Below are 21,127 nucleotides of genomic sequence, written 5' to 3'. Positions count from 1 at the left end.
ATTATTATAGACTCAACCCCCCAAAACTTTTAACACACGCTCATATGCATTTTCCCCTCTTAGCCACACCATTACCGATTTCTTCTCTGTAACCCAAACTAAATAGGGAGAAAAATATACCATTTAATGGCTATACAGATTGGGAGATCCGGGCATACATTCCAAGATATTGCATCTAAATCAAGAGAACACCTGGGGAATCAACATGCAAACCATACACCATAAAACTAGAATTCATGAGGTATGAAGCAGTGAAATTCCGGTAATACTTTTTTTAACAGAGAAAAAAAATCTGGAAAGCCTATACTGAGAGAACCTCTTGAAAATGCTAATTGCCTGGATGCCTTTGACTTCAACGTCACTGACCCAGAACAAGAATGCAGCAGATGAAATCACAACTCCTGATCTGCATACTAGCTCCAATCAGGTACTCAAAGTCTTGGCTTAAGTGAATGAGTATGACTGAGGGAATAGCCATTTTAGCAGAAAGGTTAGCAATGGCATCCTACAGATGTTTGCAGCTCAGGATTCAAGGCAAAACACAGAAGCAGGGAAGGCAAGCCAAGTTACTTTAAAGTGGATGTAAACCAGATTCATAAAATTTGACCTAGGCACATATATCTGTAGTGTTTTCTTATCTCTCTCCAAAGCCGTAAGTCCCATGTATTTCTGCTGCTCCATTCTTCAGTTATCAGCATGATAACTGTAGGTGTGTGCTATAAATAGATTAGCTGAGAGCTGGTCTATTCACAGCATATTCCTTCCTTTCTCTGCCTATGTGGGAGGGGGGGGGGGTGCCTTTCCTCCAAACAGCTGACACAGTGTATGCCAAGAATCCACTCCCAGTGGTGAGTAGAAAGAGGAAATTTCTAACACAATGTGCACATTTTAAAGAATTGACCACTTGAGGACCGGCCCACGTAGATATACGTTGGCAGAATGGCACGGACAGGCAAAATCACGTACCTGTACGTGGCCCTTTAAATGCCTGCCCTGTGGTCGCGAGCGCGCCGCCACCTTCCCTGTGGACTCTATCACCGTGGGGATCCCCACGATCGTCTCACGGAGGTATAGAACGGGGAGATGCTTGTGTAAACAAGTATCTCCCCTCTCTGACTAGTGACACTGATCTCAGCTCTGTGTACTCAGAGCAGAGATCAGTGTCATGTGACACAGAGCCCACCCACCCCCCCTACAGTAAGAAACACTATGCATTGTTACTTAACCCCTACAGTGCCACCTAGTGATTAACCCCTTCACTGCCATTTTCACAGTAATCAGTGCATTTGTATAGCACTGTTCGCTGTGAAAATGACAATGGTCCCAAAAATGTCCTATGTGTCCGCTATAGTGTGGCAGCCACGAAATAAAAAAATCACTGATCGCCACCATTGCTAGTAAAAATAGATAAATAAATAAAAAAAAAATGCCATAAACTATCCCCTATTTTGTAGATGCTATAACTTTTGTGCAGACCAAACACTTAGAGTTTTTTTTTTTTAAATATGAAGAATACGCACCGGCCTAAACTGAGGGGAAAAAAATAATATATTTTTTGGGGATATTTATTATAGCAAAAGGTGAAAAATATTGCATTTTTTTCAAAATTGTCGCACTATTTTTGTTTATAGGGCAAAATATAAAAACTGCAGAGGTGATCAAATACCACCAAAAGAAATCTCTATTTGTGGGGGGGGGGGGAAGGACGTCAATTTTGTTTGGGAGCCACGTCGCAATTGTCAGTTAAAGCTGCACAGTGCCCAATAGTGGCCTGGTCTTTGACCACCCACCCAAATGGTCCGTGCTGAAGTGGTTAAGAAAGCTGAAGAAAGCAGACTTTTGTTGGGAGATTTGTTTAATCTTTGTGCATCATCTGCAGCTGTTCACTTCACTGGGTATATGCAAGGGTTTACATCTACTTTAACGCCTTCCCGCTGGCCGCCTAGCAGCCCTTTAGGGGTTCAAAATGCCGGGAGGCTGAGGCAGACAGTCATGTGACCGATGTGATTGGCTGTCACATAAATCGGAAAGCTCCCTAAAGCAACTTCAATAGACATCTGTGCATGAAGCCACACAGATATGTCAATCAAGTAGTACCTAAAATCGCGCTGACCTTGTCATTTTGAAATCGCGCTAATTCAAGTGAAGTAGTGCGATTTCAAAGTAGCATCAATGTGAACCAGGGCTCAAGTTGTGTGTCCTGCAGTTTGCCAGGAAGCTTCTATTCATGCGATTTAATTTAGAAGGTCATGGAACTGTGGTAAACCTCCTTATATTCATTTTTGGTGACAATTTATTACGCTGGCGGAGGATGCACCAATTTATTTCTCAGTGAAGAATGGATCATCACATGGACTTTAACTTACAAGTGGATATTATTTTCACTTTTTTCTATATTTTTTTTTTATGATTACATAGCTTTTAGGTAATCCACTAATCTTTGCACTAGAATTACTTTGTTTACCACAGGACAGTATTTTTAGTTATCCATGACAAAGCGGATATCCCTTGGTGTGCTTGCAGATGGTTTTCACAACTAGATTTCTTTGGTTTATTTGACCACTTGCGTGACCTACTATCACTAGTTTTCATAGAACATAGAGGTTATTCCTTGCTTCTATGGCAACACCAAGCCAAAATACTGTTAAGACATTTGGAAAAATGTGCTGCCGCTATAAGAGGATAAGAAGGGTCCAATGCTAGTTTAGGTGCTTGCCCAGATTGTTATGTCTGAAGAGCCCATGGAGGGGCTCTGAATTGTTGGCGAAAAAGTCAGAGTATTGTTTGCAGTGAAATATAACTGTGCGCTTCCTGTTTCAAGGACTAATCAGACAATACTTAAAACCGCTGCCTCAGGAAGTGGAGAAGCGGATCTTGAGCTTACAGAAAACTATTTTTACCCAATATCTGGAATAAGCTGCTGTTACTACTAAGCAAGCTGACAAAAAAAAAAAAAAAACTTAATACAGTACATTGAGTTTTTTTATTTCAAAAAACGTCTGAAAAGGATAACTTGATGCAGAAAAAAAAATAGAAGTTCCACTCCGGGAAACGTCTTCCTTGATGTGGGGCTGCACCCACACCGATTGCCGCTGCTGCCCCTACCACCCGTCACTGGTCATTAACACCACCACTGTTGGCTTCCTAGCAACCAGTGACGCCGATAGTGGGCAGAGCCTGCTGGGCTGTGGGAGGTCTCTAGAACCAATAGCAGGCTGTGGATCCCCAACTGCCTGCTGTCAATCACAAGAAAAGAAAGCAGACCTGAGGGGGGAACTAGGGACCCCGAATCACTTCATCAGGCTCTGCCTACCCAAAAAAAAAAAAACGTATCTATTACTGCACTGTCTACGTGACATCTGAAGAGGCTAGCCAGGAAGCTCGGATGTCCTGAGGTTGAAGCGTCCATACGGACATTCCAGTCCTCGTGCACCTCCTTGTGGTGCTTGCCCCACATTCATGTCCTACTTCCAACCTTCACCAACATTTGTCGTGCAGAGGCATGATGGAATTCTAGAGCGGTCGTCCGTTTGTCTCTTTTCCCGATTGCTAGAAATGTTATCCCCAAATGTACAAAGAAAGCCGAGCGCACACACAGCTAAGTGTACAATATATATGCCACGCAAAGTAACCGCCATACTGGCACATTACAGCAAGAGTGCCTAGGCCGCATTAGAATCCCTGTCTGTGCCCTCATTAAAAGGGGAGTTCCACCCAAAACTGGAACTTCCGCTTTTCGGAAGACCCCCCCTCCTCCGCTGTCACATTTGGCACCTTTCAAAGGGGAGGGGGTGCAGCGTACCTGTATAAGACAGGTATTTACATCATTTCCGGGTATCGACTCCCACGGGAGTCACATCCCTTCGTGTGTGTGTGTGTGTGTCGCCCTGTGTGTGTGTGTGTGTGTGTGTGTGTCGCCCCCCCCCCCCCGCTGTCTTCTGGGAAACACTGTTCCCAGGAGAGAGCGGGGACCAGTGAGGGTGTAAGGCTTCACTTCCTTATTCCCTCACCGAGCATGGCGGCGGCACCATCCGAGGACCCAGCGATTACTCTTCCTCGTCTGCAGACTTCACAGGCACGCTGGATAGGCAAGTGTTCCTTTTTTAAAAGTCAGCAGCTGCAGTATTTGTAGCTGCTGGCATTTAAAAAGAGAGTCACCCTCTGTATTTGTCCTGTTTACCATTATCATTAAATGTGGAAGTAAAAGGAAATCCCAGATTTTGGGTCGTCTCCAGAAAAGTAATAGAGGGAAAAACTTCCAATGGGGGCACTAGTTCTGGTGATCTGGGGGTCCCCAAGGAAATGCCTGAATTTAAAGAGATTTCCCCTCACTTCCTGTTTGGCCTTGAGACAGGAAGTGGACTGTTTACAAGCTACAGGGCTTGTGAATTGACCAAGAGGCCATTCACCAGCGAACTCGCAGTCCATTCAGAACTACAAACTAACTGCCAGCCTCAATGGATGATGGCAGTTTGTGCATTCACAAGAACCTGTGAATAAATGACATGACCACATGTGGGGGGGGGGGGGGGGTTGGTTCTCTGCAGCTGCTGGAACATGTTAAATGGGTGGAAGATGTACACATGATCCAAAAGACAAAAACTTTTACTTTAAGGTAACCATGTATATTTGCCCAGGCATAAAAGGAGGAAGAGAACTGGTAAAGTGGGATTAAAGCCAAAAGCAAAACATTATATTAGAGCTTACCAATTCTTAAAGCTCTTCCACACAGAGCGGGAAATCGCTTCGATCAGCCAGGGATTTGTGATCGGAGCAGGACGGACATCACATATGTGCCTTTTAACCACTTCTGGACTGCCGCATGTACATTTACGCTGGCAGAATGGCACATCATACGTGCCTGCCTAGATGTGCCCCCCCCCCCCCACACATGCGGCGGTTCCCGTGGCTTCAGGAGCGATCCGGGACGACGGCGCGGCTATTCGTTTCTAGCTGCCCCCTCGCGATCGCTCCCCGGAGCTGAAGAACGGGGAGAGCTGTATGTAAACACGGCTTCCCCGTGCTTCACTGTGGCGGCGCATCAATCGAGTGATCCTTTTTATAGGGAGACTCGATCGATGACGTCAGACCTACAGCCACACCCCCCTACAGTTGTAAACACACACTAGGTGAACCCCAACTCCTACAGCGCCCCCTGTGGTTAACTCCCAAACTGCAACTGTCATTTTCACAATAAACAATGCAATTTAAATGCATTTTTTGCTGTGAAAATGACAATGGTCCCAAAAATGTGTCAAAATTGTCCGAAATGTGTCCGCCATAATGTCGCAGTCACAAAAAAAAAAAAAAAAAAAAAAAAAAAAAAAATTGCTGATCGCCACCATTAGTAGTAAAAAACAAACAAAAAACCTATCCCCTATTTTGTAAACACTATAAATTTTGCGAAAACCAATCGATAAACGCTTATTGCGATTTAAAAAAAAAAAAATATGTAGAAGAATACGTATCGGCCTAAACTGAGGGAAAAAAAAATGTTTATTATATGTTTTTGGGGGATATTTATTATAGCAAAAAGTAAAAAATATTGCATTTTTTTCAAAATTGTCGCTCTATTTTTGTTTATAGCGCAAAAAATAAAAACCGCAGAGGTGATCAAATACCACCAAAAGAAAGCTCTATTTGTGGGGAAAAAAGGACGCCAATTTTGTTTGGGAGCCACGCCGCACGACCGCACAATTGTCTGTTAAAGCGACGCAGTGCCGAATTGTAAAAAACCCTTGCGTCATTTAGCAGCATATTGGTCCGGTCCTTAAGTGGTTAAAGAGGAAGTAAACCCTCTAAAAAAAAAAAAAAAAAAAAAGACCCTGCAAGACAGCAGTCCTCGGACACCTCCTCCATTGCCGCATGGATACCCAGTGTGACTTCCGGGTATCCCTGCTCCGGCACTGTAACTGGCCGGAGCAGCGATGACGTTACTCCTGCGCATGTGCGTGGGAGCCGCCACCAACGGCATGATGTCGTTAGTAGCGGCACGCTCAGTGCACTGCTGTCTTTGTTCCGTGTAGGTTAAGGAGATAATTCTTGCACCTACAGGTAAGCCTTACTCTAGGCTTACCTGTAGGTCAAAGTGGTCTGTAAGGGTTTATGCAGAGTGGACACGGTCAGACTCTCCCAAGCTCTATGGGCAGCCCAATGTAAATGTACTCCACTGTCTGTTCTCCATAAAACAGAGTGTGCACCGACCTAGTGCATTATCTTAAGAACATAGCACTGTTTACAATAATAAAGCTAAGCATTATACTCAGAGTAACAGTTGTATCAAAGCTCATCACAATGAACAGCTCCGTCCAGTCCATAGTACATCATAACCTGTGACAGGACAAAAAGGGGATACAATAGGCTAATGCGTTCCAAAGCCTCGCCTCTTCCTCCGAGGAAGCGTTAGCCTATTGGATCTTCTTTTTGTCCTGTCACAGGTTATAATGTACTGTGGACTGGATGGAGTGGTTCGTTGTGATGAGCTTTGATACAACTGTTACTCTGAGTTAGAGCTGAACAATTCTGGCCAAAATTAAAGCACAATTTTTTTGCTTAGAATAAAGATCACAATTCTCTTACGATTGTCGCAGTGTAAAACCTAAACATCACACAAAAAAAAAAAATTAGGCTAACTACTGGTTAGTTTTTTTTTTTAATTAAAAGTAATTTTTCCCAAATAATTGCATTTGAAAGACAGCTGCGCAAATACAGTGTGACATAAAAAAATCGCAACAACCACCATTTTATTCTCTAGGGTCTCTACTAAAATAGTGATATATATATATATAGTTTGGGGTTCCAAGTCATTTTTAACAATAAAAAAAAGTATGATTTTAACTTAAACACCAAACCTTTTTTTGACATTTGACATTTTGAAGTGGTTAAGCTTTCCTAATTTACATGCAGAAGTCTATTCCTTTGATGTAAAAGACAAAATGTTTAGACTTTTCCACTGATGAAGAATGTTGTAAAACTTGGCAGATTGCCCAGACTTTTGACAGCTGAGAGAATTCTCTGCATACAAAAGATCAGTAAATACTTTATCAACATCGCAACAGGAAAAAAATTGCGATAACGATTCTTGACGATTAATCGTGCAGCTCTTCTCAGAGTACAATACTGACCACTTTTTACAATAATAAAGCCATGTTCTTGGGATAATGCACTGTAATTGTAACTACATTTTTTACATCGCAACAAAACGGTCGTGTGTACGTGGCAATAGATGTGGTGGCTGCATTACATTTCCCTTTCAACAGAACACACTGTCCTGCAGATGTAGCAGTTAGACAAACCACAACACTGACAGGGGTGCTCACAGAAGTCAACTTTATTCATATAAAACCTAAAATTAATAAAAAAGAATGCAGCCAAGTACTGGTAAATTACAACATATTCTATTTTTGGTTTAAGATTGCTTTAACTTCATAAAAAGGAATGTGTCATCTTTAGTTTTCATACTTGCATTAAAAACCTCAAGTAGCAAATTGCAGTAAGAGGATCTGAAACCTCTACAACATTATAGGCCAAGAAACTCTGCTTCCTCTAAGTGACTACTGGTGGGCTTGTCTGTGGAGACATACAGCAATAATCACCAAAATAAATAATGGTGATGAATGTAACATTTGTGGTGCTCTCCTTTGTTTGGAAGGAAACACTGCTGTATCCAGGCATCTGGCCCACTGCACTTGTACATATTGAAGGCGCCTCCCCCATACAGCAACGTTGTGTTCATTAATAATGTGCTGACACTCTATAGTGCTATACAACAATCATCAATCCCTGCTGTAGAAGGAAATAATGTCCCCATCACTGTCACAAGTCTCCTGCAGTCCTGTCAGAAACCCTGCATATATGACCGTTCTGACTTTTCCTGGTAAGGTCAGAGCTGAGCACCACGCCCACTATTAAGGACCGTCTTATTGGCCAATAGGAATAAAATTTTAAGCACAGTGGATAGGTGTAGGCATCTATCTACCTTCAGCAGGTTGGTCTGCTTTTCATCCTAAAAACAGATCCTCCTAAGAGAAAAGGGGGGGGGGGCATGATGAAGACGTCAGACACACAGGAGCGTCAGAACCTTTCCTGCCATGACAGCCCGGATTTATGCTGCGGCATTGTGCAGTGCGTTTCATACCCGCCGCCATTTTTTCCTTGAAGTCCAGAGACAGAAACAGTGATGCCAAGGCCTCATGAACACTGGTTTCCTGTAAACGCCGTTTATCCTGACAGGAGAAAATCTGCGTTATAAACTCACCTCAGCTACATTTTTTCAAACCTGTTTAGGCGAGTTTAGCAACGTTTGGGTGTTTATTTCATTGACCACAGTTTAACCATTTGTCCTCCAGAAGAATTACCCTCCTAAATGACCGGGCAATTTTTTGTGAAATGCGGCACTGCGTTACTTTAACCAAGAATAGCGCGGTTGTGCAACACTGTACTCAAAACAAAATGTATGTATTTTCCCCCCATAAATAGAGCTTTCTTTTGGTGGTGCTTAGTCCAGAATGAGCCTTTAAGGCCGGGCCTCTCCTCTGGGTCACAGGAGTGCAATTCGTTTTGCACTCCCGTGACCTGTTTTCAACGGAGAGCGGTCTAAAGTCTGCTCTCCGTTGACGTCACTGCCATCAGTCGGGGCAGCGAGTCATCACGACTTCCAAGTCTCGATCCGCTAGCTGCCCTGATTGATGGCAGTCTCAGTGAGATGCTAGACGTCCGCTCCTCACCTCTCCACTGCTCAGCGCTCCAATGAGCGCCGAGAAGTCGAGCAGAAGAGATGCTGACTGACAGTCAGCATCGCTCTGCTTGGGGAGGAGTGAGAACCGAGCCATCGGTGATGTTCGGTGGCTCGGTTCTCAGTGCAGAGACGCTGGGGGACAGATGCAGCATCAGTTTGATGTTCTATCCACTGAGGCAAGTATGAATAGGGGAGGAAAACACAAAAACATACTTCTTTTAAATCAACTTTTTTTTTTTGTTTTGTTTTTTTGCACTATAAATCAGACAAATTTGGAAGAAAAAAAAAAAACTAAATATTGTATACCTTCTGCTATAAAACATATTCAATAAATTTCTTCATCAATTTATGCCAATATGTATTCCGATGCATATTTCTGGTGTAAAAAAAAAAAAAAAAAACACACACACACACAATAAGCGTACATTGATTTTTTTTTCGCAAAAGTTATGTTGTCCACAAAATATGGGATATTTTTTATTTTTTTAATAGTAATGGTGCCAATAAGGGACTTATAGCTGCAATGAAGAGTTGGGACACTTCCACTTTTTTGGGGACCAGAGACACTAATACAGTGATCACTTTACTAATGACAATAGCTGGGAAGGGGTTAAACCTCAGGAGGCAATCAAGGCGTTAACTGTGTACCTAGCCAGTGTCTGTGCACTGTGTGGGAGGTGCTCTTACTAGGGGAAGGCATTAATCCACGCACCCGCTTTGCAGGAAAACAGGATCAATGCCTTCCCCATTGACAGAACATTGCTCTGCCTTGCTTACATAGCAGATCACCGTTCTGGCTCTCTGCCTAATTAACGGTGGGTGCCGGCGGACAGAGTCCACGGCGGTACCCGCAGATCAGCTCCTATTATGTCCAATCATAGCGGGATTATGTCCCTGGCGGCGCACATGCACGCCCCCAACCCGAAGGTGTGGGATCACGTACTAGGTACATGATCTGGCGCAGAGCAACCGCCCTAAAATAAAGTAAATGAACGGTGGATGGTCCGCAAGTGGTTAACGGCGTTCAGCGTTTGTGGTCGTTGTGGATTGTCCACTTGCCACGTCACCTGCCACAAGTTGTGGATTGTCCACTTGCCACATCACCAGGCCATGTCACCTGCCACAAGTTGTGGATTGTCCACAATGCAATGCAAGCAATTACATTTTTTTTAATGAAATTTTTATGGTTTTTCATAATTTGCCATCATTTTTTAGATTTCTAATGTAAAAAAATAGGTCACCTTTAAAAACGCCTATAAACGAAATCGCGGCAAAACGCCGGTATCGCGTTTAGCCGCAATTTGCGTCTGAAACGCGAAAACTTTTGCGTCTGAACCCATTTTTTTGCTTCTGAAAAAACAAGCATAAACGCAACTGCCAAAAAACACAGAAAAACTTGACTGTGTGCATGGACACATAGGATAACATTGAATGTGTTCAGTGGCAGTTGAAAAAGCTGTCCAAATGCCTCTGAACACGTGTTTACCAGCGTCTCGTGTGCATGGGGCCTAAACTGTCAAAAATGTGAGGTTAGCAGGAGCAGTGTGCATGAGGCATGAAGCCTTAAATATGGACTATAACAAGAACCATTGAGGTTGAATTTTCTTTAACTAATCAGGGGCTGACCTATAATTTCCCTATAGTAGGAATTCATTTGCATAGTTTAATCTGACAAAGCAACAAACAAATCTTTAGCATATAATTCCCCATTGAGCATGGCAGAGCATTTCACACATTATGATATTATGTGGCATTTCCTGCACACTTCCGATTCCAATCACTGGTGGTGTCATCAGGGCGTTTGGTTTAATAAAAAGAGCTGTCAGATGATTGCTTGTACTTTCATATGATAGATGCCTCGCCGATACTCCACTCAAACCAAAGAGCAACTGGGCACAGGAAGAGAGAGCAGCTGCACACTGCTTACTACAAGTGCTGTATCAATTCACAAGATTTGTCTCACACAGTGTGAAGGATAAGGTTGCCGAGTCTAGAGGGAGGCAGATGCTGCCGCTGCCGCTTTTCTTATTATAAACAGTGCTACTGAAAACAAAATTCACAAATGGACCCTTTCATTTGGTGGTATTTTGATCGCCACAGTATTTTTGTTATTGTATAACAAAACAAAAAAAATATATATTTTCTACCGTTACAAACCATATCCAATAAAATAAAATTTCTTCATAAACGTCGCAAGTGCCGGCAGTTATCAGGGCTGATCCTGCCAACACCGTATTTTTGGGGGCACTAGTATAGTTCTGATGGTGATCAAGATACTAATCCATACAGACACTATACTAGTAATGGCGGTGATCAGGGACTTGTATAGTGTGACTGTGATAGTGTGGCGGGAAATCTGGCACTAACTGGCTGCGAGAAACCCTAACAATGGCATCGCTAGTCACACGAATACAGTGATAATACTGTACTAATGACACTGGCTGCGTGACCGGAATAATCCGTAGGGCAATCAAGGGGTTAAAGCATTTGTTAACCCAAATAAAAAAAAATTAATCCTTTTCCTTTAAAGCATGTTATACAGCACAGTGCTTTTAATGTGTCATTTGGCCCCCTTTAAAGAGGAAGTAAACCCTCTAAAGCCTTTCTTTAAAAACAAACCCCTGCAAGAGAAAGTCATAATGAGCTAGTTTGCATAGCACGTTCACCCTCACTAACGGCACGTTTAGTGCGCCGGCGCTGTTGTCTATAGCGGGCATGCGCCGTAGACATCGGTGCAGTCTTTTCTGCAAATATCTCCTAAACCGTGTAGGAGATATTTGTTGCACCTACATGTAAGCCTTAATCTAGGCTTACCTGTAGGTTAAAGTGGTCTGTATGGGTTTCACAACCACTTGACAAACGAAATACCTGGCTGATCCTGCCAGTTTCTACCCTCCCCTCTGTATGCTGACCACAATATAATCAGGGCTGCTGAGCCCCGACACTGTGGTCAGAGTACGTGCCTCCGTCATCCGCAGCTCTCCTGTCTCCCTTTGTCCTCCTCCCCTCCCTGCATGTCAGCTCTCATTATTGCTACTCTGCGTCTCTCCCTGCTGCTTTAAAACCATCTCATCCTCTGTCAGATAAAAAGCTGTATCCTAGTGCTTGTTCTTTACAACAACAAAAAAAGGATCTACCTGTTTTAACAGAATCTCCCAGCGATCACCTGACTCCAGGCTCTCCCCTCCCTGGCTGACACCAGCAGGGGAATATCAGCCCTGCCTGTTGGAGCTATCAGATGGGAAGAGAAAAAACCCTGGAGTCATGTGATCGCTGGGAGACGCTCTGAAAACAGGTAGAAATCTGCTTTTTTAGAATATATATATATATATATATATTTGGTATATATATCTCCAGCCAGATCTGTGTGCCGTGTTTTCCAACACAGATCTCTGTGCTGTGATTGGCCACAGCCGATCAGCAGGTATACAGCCAAAAAGATTGGCTGTAACTTGATGACAAACTCGCGATATGTCCAATAACAGCACAGGTCAGCTGAGCAAGCGTGCATGCGCGCCCCCTAAACCAGGAAGTACACTGCGACATACAGGTACATTGTAGTGCCTGGTCATGCCACCTGCCAGCAGTAAAGGTACTGCTGGCGGTTGGCAAAAGGTTAAACACTTTACAATAAAAAAAAAACAAAAAAAAACACACACATTATAACCAATAAACCTCACGTTGGATGCCACATCCAGGAGTCAAGACCGTGATCTAATCTGGACCTGCCACTGTTACCCACATCATCACACCGTGGTCTTCCTGAAAAGACCCTGGCAATATGAAGTGATGTCACCAAAGCACTGGAAGTGAACAGTCAAGAAGGACCCTGTCACTCTACAATCCAGAAGATAGAGTTAATGCGTCACATGACAAACGTAGGCAAGCAAAAGGGAGTTTTTATTTTATTTTTAAAGACAACTGTTCCTTTGGTACAAGTCCTTTAGGGTATGGTCCCACACCCTCAGTGCTTAGAAAAATACCTTTACCGAGAGGCGCATGCGCGGAGGCACCCGTGATGGCTGCTTAAGCCGGGAGCTCCGCACTGACCCGGTCATCTCGCCGCCCTAGCCCGGAACGAACGGCAGCCGACGGCCCGAATTTTGGCCACACATCTGGGGGAACCTTAGGACTGCTTGTACATGTACAGCAGCGCGGTCCGGCGGGACCCGAGGACCCGTAATTCGCCGGTGGAGTTACCGAGCGAATCCAAGATGGCGACCGCGCCTCAGGTAACAGAAGCCAGCGCTGGGGGGAGACAGGAGGACAGACAAACTCTGTCCCAGAAACCCATCTCCTATGCAGACATGACTGCCCATGGCGCTCCTGCTCTCATGTCTCTCTCACCAGTGGCCATAGTTCCTGATATGGAGAACCCCTCACAGCAGCACTCAGCCTCTCATATCTCCCCCATGGGAGCTGCATTATCCCCCTCAGGCGCCATTTTCTCCTCAGGCATACCTGAGCCCATTATGCCTCAAAATGCAGGAGAACTTTTCCTCAAACTCTCTGAATTGCTGGAGAAAGGCCTGGCCAACACTGCCAACAAAATAACTAATGACATTAGAAATGACTTTCAAAACCTCGGCTCTAGAATGGAGGTGATAGAACAAAAATTGGATATCACTGTTTCTAGGGCTAATCAGAACACTGACCACATACATGCTTTGCAAGAACAGCTTGACACTGCTTTGAACAGAATTGACGACCTCGAAAATCGTTCAAGGAGAGAGAATTTTAGGGTCAGGGGGATCCCAGAATCCATTCTGGACGTTTCTACAGCAGTGCAGGACCTCATAAAGCACCTGCTACCGTCAATAAATGCTCATAAATTAGAATTGGACAGGGCACACAGGTCCCTTGGCCCTCTCAGAAAAGACGGTTCACCTAGAGACATTGTGGTAAAGCCACATTACTACACAGTAAAAGAGGAAGTAATGAAAGCCTCACGTCAACATCCCTCCATCCTGTTCCAAGGAGTCAATGTACAAATCTTTGCGGACATATCCCCTCTAACCATCCAAAGGCGTAGGGCCTTGAAGCCTTTACTTTCTATTCTAATGCAGAAAGAAATTCGATACTGGTGGGCCTTCCCATTTGCCCTGAAATTCTCACATAAGGGAAAAACTTATTCCTTCACATCCCTTCCTGAGGGGGAAAAACTTCTACTCTCCCTGAAGCTTATCACGCTGGATCCAGCGATGGACACCTCCACCCCACAGGCAGGATCGTCCAAACGGCCTACTCCTACCAGCCCTATTTCACCGCCATGGAAATTCAACAAAAGTAGACGTATCAAGGACTCAGTCACAACCTGACTTTTTTTTTTTTTTTTCTGTGTCATCAGATATGTTTTCCTTTTAGGGTTCCTGGAATGCCCATGATGGGGCATGTTTTACCCGGGATTTTCCAACAACTTTGGGAGATCCCTGGTCCACTTGGTTCCCAACCGTTTCAACCACCTTAGGTTGTCTTTTTCTCCTTCACAGGATTAATTTTTGCAAAACTTAGCATATATTTTGTATATTACTGGTGCCGCCGGTTTTGATCCGGGCCCCTTCTCAGTTTGGCGGGAGGGACCGGGATCAAGGCTCTTTTGGTATTTTATTGATGACATCCAAACTGATTTTTGAACCACTCGGGTTTCTATATATATATAGCCACTGGCTCAAGGTCATTAAACCTGGACTTAAACTTAGTAATGTCCTGATTATCTTATATAGCATACTGATAGGTCCTAATTGGATCCCTTCCTCTTTGATCTACGGGCTTCGGCTGCCCTTGTTCTATATGTTCTAAACTGTTATAGTTTTTGGTATTATATATTAATAATAACTTTATGTGCCTTATTCCTTTTAGGGATGGCTATGACCGGGGCAGATGCCTTGTGCCCCCGTCCAACCCTCGACTGTGGATTCTCCGCTGTCGGGAGTTGGTCTGGTAACCCTTGACTTGGGTTACGTGTATGTTTTGTTTGGCGGGAGGGGGTTGGGAATTTTTCCACCCCACTCTTGCCGGTTTCATTTAATATGCTTTGTCATATGTTCCTTCTTTTTTTTCTTCTCCTGCTTTTCTTTTTTTTTTCTTGAGGTTGCCAAGCTGCGGACACAATTCCTTACTAGCTCTTCTCCGGGTCCAGGCCCTTTATATGCCGTTTGCTCTCGGATCCCACGCCTCCTATCCCCTGGGGTAAGTGCACATAGCTACCATACGCTCTTGTTATTTTTTGATTATGTCACGTAATTCCACTTCACCTCCACTTCTTAGAGTAGTATCCCACAACGTCCAAGGTCTAAATTCCCCTGTCAAGAGGAAGAAAGTGTTCCAATCCTATCGCTCCCAAAAACTAGAAGTACTTCTTTTACAAGAAACCCATTTCCCTACAAGTTATTCCCCTTCATTCATCCATACTCACTATCCTCAATTCTTCCTGGCAAATGCAGAGGACAAGACAAGAGGGGTTGCAGTGCTCTTCGCTAAATCTTGTAAATTTACATCATTATTAGTACACAGGGACCCTGAAGGGAGATTTATCCTAGTGAAAGGGTGGATAGATGAGCAACTTTTTTCTTTTGTCTCTTATTACGCTCCTAATAGAGGGCAACTCAAATTTTTTCAGTCAATGTTCAATGCCTTAGAAACACTCTTGGAAGGGATAGTCATATTGGGGGGAGATTCCAATGTGGCGTTCGACCAGAGTCTTGACAAGTCCAGACCTCTGTCTTCACAATTGACCCGTCCTACTAGGACAAGTTCGCAAATAGCTAAGCTCATTTTTCAGCGAAATCTAGTGGATGTTTGGAGGGAATTTAATCCCTCTAAAAGGGATTATACCCATTTCTCCAACCCTCACCGCTCATACTCGAGAATAGACCACATCCTTGTTTCCTCGAGACATGTCCCTCTGATCACTAAAGCACGCATAAAAGAGACAGCTCTTTCTGATCACTCAATGGTGATTTGCTCCCTTCAAAGCAGGTCAGGCGACTTTCATCATTTTCACTGGAAGCTTAATGAAACCCTCCTTAAAGACCCATTAGTTGTCTTGGAAATTGAGAAAGCACTTCAGGAATATTTTAACTTAAATGATGTAGAAGGGATCTCAGCTGAGACTCTATGGGCTGCGCATAAGGCTACGATCCGTGGTAAGCTCATACAACTTGCGGCTAAAATAAAAAAGGACAAAGCTTTGGAAATTGAAAAATTGGATAGGGAATTTACAGATTTATGCAAACGACACAAGAAAGATCAAGCTACGATCCAGATTTCCCAACTGGACGCTGCTAGACTAGCCCTTAACTTAGCGCTTACTGTAAGGGCTGAGAGGTCCCTTGGGTGGAGCGGAGCGAAATTTTACCAACATAAGGATCGAATGGGTACTATGCTAGCCACCAAACTTTCACCGACTTACCGCACATTCTCTCTCCCAAAAATCAAAACTCGCGAGGGGGTTACTACCCGTAACCCCGAAATTATTCTCAAAACTTTCCAAGAATTTTATTCTGAACTTTACCAAGCCGGTGACTCAGCTGGGATTCCGGAGATTCAATCCTACATTGACAAACTGCCTATCCCTAACCTTCACATTGATCATGTGAAGCTTATGGAGGCTCCCATATCTGTGAAGGAAACCTTGGATGTGATTAAAAATTTGAAGGGAGGTTCAGCTCCTGGGCCAGATGGCTTTTCGGCCCCTTATTATAAAAACTTCGCAGATACTCTAGCCCCTCACCTTACAAAATTTTTCAATTCTAAAAGAACGGGGGAGGACCTCCATCCTCAGCTGAACGAGGCATTCATATCTGTTATCCCCAAACCTGATAAGGACCCGGAACAGGTGGAAAATTACAGACCCATCTCATTGATCAATAACGACGTGAAAATTCTCACAAAAATATTAGCTAACAGAATAAATTCATTTATCACCCATTATATACATAAAGATCAGGTAGGCTTCATACCGGGGAGACAGGGTCCGGACCAGATCAGGCGGGCGATAGATGTGGTTTCGTTACTACAGTCGGGATGGGATGGAGGTCCTTCCCAGGAGGGACTGCTTCTGTCGTTGGACCTCCAGAAGGCCTTCGATTCTATATCTTGGCCTTATCTATTTGAGATCCTGAAACGGTGGGGGTTTGGAGAGAATTTCCTGGGAACGCTGCGCTCCTTATACTCAGGACCGCAGGCGAAGGTCAAATTGCAGGGATATTTCTCAGATCCTATATTGATCAAAAGAGGGACCAGACAGGGATGTCCCTTGTCTCCTATCATTTTTGCTGTGGCAATAGAAACATTAGCTATTGCCATCAGGTCCAATCAGGATATTACTGGAGTTTCTTGTGGACAGCAAACCCACAAATGCGCTTTGTTTGCGGACGACTGTCTCCTATTTGTCACCTCCCCGGGAACCTCCTTGAATGCTATCTGTAAAGTGCTCGACTCATTTGGACATGTCTCGGGATTAAGGGTCAATATGAAAAAATCAATGGCATTGAACATAAATATACAACCTATAATGGTAGAGCGACTGAAGACTTTGTTTAGATTCCAGTGGGCGGACTCCTCTATCCGTTACCTGGGGATAAACCTGACTAATAAATTTGAAAACCTTTATCAGGCCAACTTCCCTCCTATGTTCCGCAAACTCGAAACTGATCTACAAACGTGGGCCACCCACAAAATATCCTGGCTAGGAAGGATCAATTCGGTCAAAATGACTCTCCTACCTAGACTGCTATATTTATTTAGATCTCTCCCCATTGCAATTAGGAAAGACCAACTTAAAAAATTCCAGGGCAAAGTGTTGAAGTTTATTTGGGATGGTAGAGGATATAGGTTGCCCCAAAATGTTTTATATGGACCCGTAACTAAAGGAGGTCTGGGTTTACCACTTCTTTTTCGTTACTATCAGGCAGCTAGATTGACCCAACTGTCATCCATCTACTCCAGCCGAGAGAAACCAGATTGGATTGAGATGGAGGGTCAGGCAGTTCCTAATAATCCCCTGGATGACCTGCTCTGGTGCTCCCAAAAACTAAGACCGGCCATAATGGCCCCAACACTCTCTCAGGCATTCAGGTTTTGGGATGACTTGCGGAAATCTCCTGCGATAATCTCCGATATGCGACCTCTAGCTAATCTGTTCCAGATTCCCCACTTTAATCCAAATAGAGACCCTACGATTTTTCGATGGTGGTTGGACAAGGGACTTTATAGGATTGGACACTTTCTCTCCCCAGTGGGCCTGATCTCATTGGCACACTGTGTGGGACCCTTGGGTATGCCGGACTCTGAAAGGGATAGATATTCCCTGATTTCCCATTTTATTACATCACTTTGGAAAAATAAACCAAATCCCCCTGAGTTCACCCGTTACGAAAAATGGTGCATTAGCACTACTGAACAGAGAGGTGGCATTTCTATTATTTATAACTCACTATCGGATCCTACTTCCAAATTTTCTTACATGGAGGCGTGGGAGAAAGATCTACGGATGTCCTGGACTCTGGAGAAGTGGCATGAGGTAGGATTGAGATCCTCCAAAGGTCTTATTAATATCTCTTTGATTGAAGCTAACCTTAAAGTATTAATGAGGTGGTACTTGGTCCCTTCCAGACTAGCAGCTATGTTTCCAACCACATCTCCATTGTGTTTCCGGAATTGCCAAGCCCAGGGTTCCATGTTACACATTTGGTGGGAATGCCCAAAAATAAGGGGATTTTGGAACAAAATGTTTTCTCTCATCAGAAAGGTAACCGGTGTACCGGTTGAAAAATCTCCCCAAATAGCATTACTGGGGGTCGGTGTACCCCAAGCATCTAAATATACTCAAAGACTAATAGCCTTCATGCTCACAGGTGCCAAAATTACGCTGGCGGGTGCCTGGAAACAACCTACTGTCTCTGTTCAGGTGGCCAAGAGGAAGATCTCTTGGATCATGCACCAGGAGAAGATGGTAGGCTCAATACTCAATTCTTCCAAAACCTTTGAAGCGGTGTGGGAACCCTGGGCTAGACATTTAGGTTTACCTACGATATAAAGATGAGAGAGGGTGGAGTTCCGCCTGCTTGTTCTTGTCCTTGGCTCTCTGCTCTGGTTGTGTCCAGGGATTGTGGCCCGGTCAGTGTAGTCCGTAGCTGGCAACCTCAACCTATACTCTTTCTTTCTTTTTCTTTCTAGGTCTCTCTGACCTTTTACCTTCTTTCTTTCTTCTTTCCTTCTTTCAGTTACATCTTCATATAGATTTGAAGATAAAGTAGTCAGTTTAACTTTAATGATTACACTAGAGTATTTATAGTCTTTTTTATTTTTATTTTTTTATTTTTCCCTTCTTTGCTGTAAAGTACCACTGAAGATTACTGCCAATTTACTATGTTTTCTTCTGGTCTCTCCAGCCCTCACTGAAAATGTGTTTGTGAGATAGGATATTCCATACTCTGGGATTTGCCCACGACTCCGGATACCTCAGTTATTCTGGGACTGGGGGTTTGTTTTCACTTTTATTTAGCACATCCAATGAGTTTAATGTATTCACTGATTCTTAGGCACAGTGTGAACCCATTGAGGGTGCCGGGAATACAGTCAGTATTAGGTGCTATTCTCCCTTTTCTATTTTTTTTCTCTTTTTAATATTAATTTATTTCCTTATTTATTTGTTTTTGCCCGTTTTTCCTTTCTCTTCCCCTTGAACATTACAGGTTCGGGGGTGGGGAAAGGTAGGGGGGGAAAAAAGAAAGAAAATTATCTTGTTCTTCACATAGTTTTGTCTTTGCTATAAAATGATTTGAAGATTCTACCTCTGTACTGTATGTATATCATTCGGCCCCAGGCTGTTCTGGTGGCGCTTGCAATGTACTGTACTGCTTTTCAATAAATCTCTTTAAAACGAAAAAAAAAAAAAAAGAAAAATACCTTTACCATTATCCAACCATCTTTACTGTACAGCCCTACCAAGAACTCCCTTAAAGCGGAAGTAAACCCATCGATGTAACACTTAAAAAAACTGTTAACATTCCCGGCATGCCGGGAATGCTAACTGCACATTGGTTGAGAGCACAACCAAACTGTCAAACCATCCAATGGCTGGTGTCATAACTGATCACATGTGCAGCTTCATGGCAGTTGAAGATCGAACAAAAGGCCAAGATGGCAGCTTCCTTGGCTGAAAAAGATAGAAGGTTTACAACCGCTTTAAAGATGAGGACCCTTATTTTAGTTTTTTTAGCTTTTTATACCACATAAAATTTACTGTATTCGTAAAAATTAAAAAGCTATAGCAGAAACACTTTGTCAGGTCACGTGTCCCATCCCATTTATAAATGTGCCATGAACAAGAGCTGCAATTACACATTTTGCATGCACCATCTAATGGTAAAAGATGGTATTTCAACTCCTGGACGCAGATATGAGGATGTCTGAAAGCAAACCTCTAGGCAATTTAAATAGTATACAATGCAAAGTTCAATGAAAAACCAAGTTAAAATAATCAGTAGATCCCCAAAAAAAAAAAAAGTAATTTACAGGTTAATATCAGCTTTTCGTGTAAAAATCAGGTTCAGCTACATGACTTTCATCTCAGAACATTCTCCATTGGTCGGCAAAAGGACCAATAGGGAGGCTTGGGGAAACAGAGGGGCTAAGCGCAACATTACAACAAAGTCAAGATTTCCATTTATCGTCAAAACTTCCTAGATCTCTGAAACAATTTTAAAATGCAGGTTCCACTCAAAGTAACCTCTGCTTGCACATTTTTATATCACATGCTTTGCTTGAGTTGCCCAGTTTTGACAGAGAAAAAACAAACACACGCAATGGTATTTCAAGAGAGAAAACCTATCGAGAGACTTCAGGAACTATAAGCGGAGTTCCGACTTAAAAAATAAAAAATAAAAAGTCAGCAGTTACAAATACTGCAGCTGCTGACTTAAAGGAACACTAAAGGTTCGTTTTTTATTAGATCAATTGATTGCTGTAAGCTAGAGCATTTAAATATCACTTACCTCGTTTTTCCTTTTGACCTCCAAAATACAGTAATCCAGGTTTGAAAATGTCATTTCCTGTCACTCCTCTTCTTGCTTTCCACCAGCATCTGAGCCGTTTTGCATGGTAGAAAGCAGAATGTGCTCACCCCCTCCCTATGACTACAGCCCTGCGTGAAGATGCTCGCTTATCCCTCACGGGCATGGAGGCTAAGCCTAATGGGAACTGTAGTTCCCAATAGGCTGTGATGTAGCAAGAATGAATGTGCACCGCAAACCAGCAAGTCAGTGAGAATAACGATTCAGGAGTGACGGAGGTGAATAAAACGGCTCGATTTCAACAGTTATCAAACTAGTTATAATGCAAAACATTACTTTTTACTTTATCAGCTACTGTCAGACTTTAATTTAA

At 43.3% G+C, this 21,127-nt stretch overlaps 1 protein-coding gene across 2 annotated transcripts in view; it reads right to left on the bottom strand.

The window, feature by feature from the left end:
• NCK1 (NCK adaptor protein 1) overlaps nt 1-21,127 on the bottom strand; it is a 162,563-nt gene that overhangs the window by 77,518 nt on the left and 63,918 nt on the right. The window lies entirely within an intron of this gene.

This window comes from Rana temporaria, chromosome 4, assembly GCF_905171775.1.
Source record: "Rana temporaria chromosome 4, aRanTem1.1, whole genome shotgun sequence".
Lineage (NCBI taxonomy): Eukaryota > Metazoa > Chordata > Amphibia > Anura > Ranidae > Rana > Rana temporaria.
The sequence above is the reverse complement of the archived record's forward strand: the minus strand, read 5'-3'. Positions and strand labels throughout refer to the sequence as shown.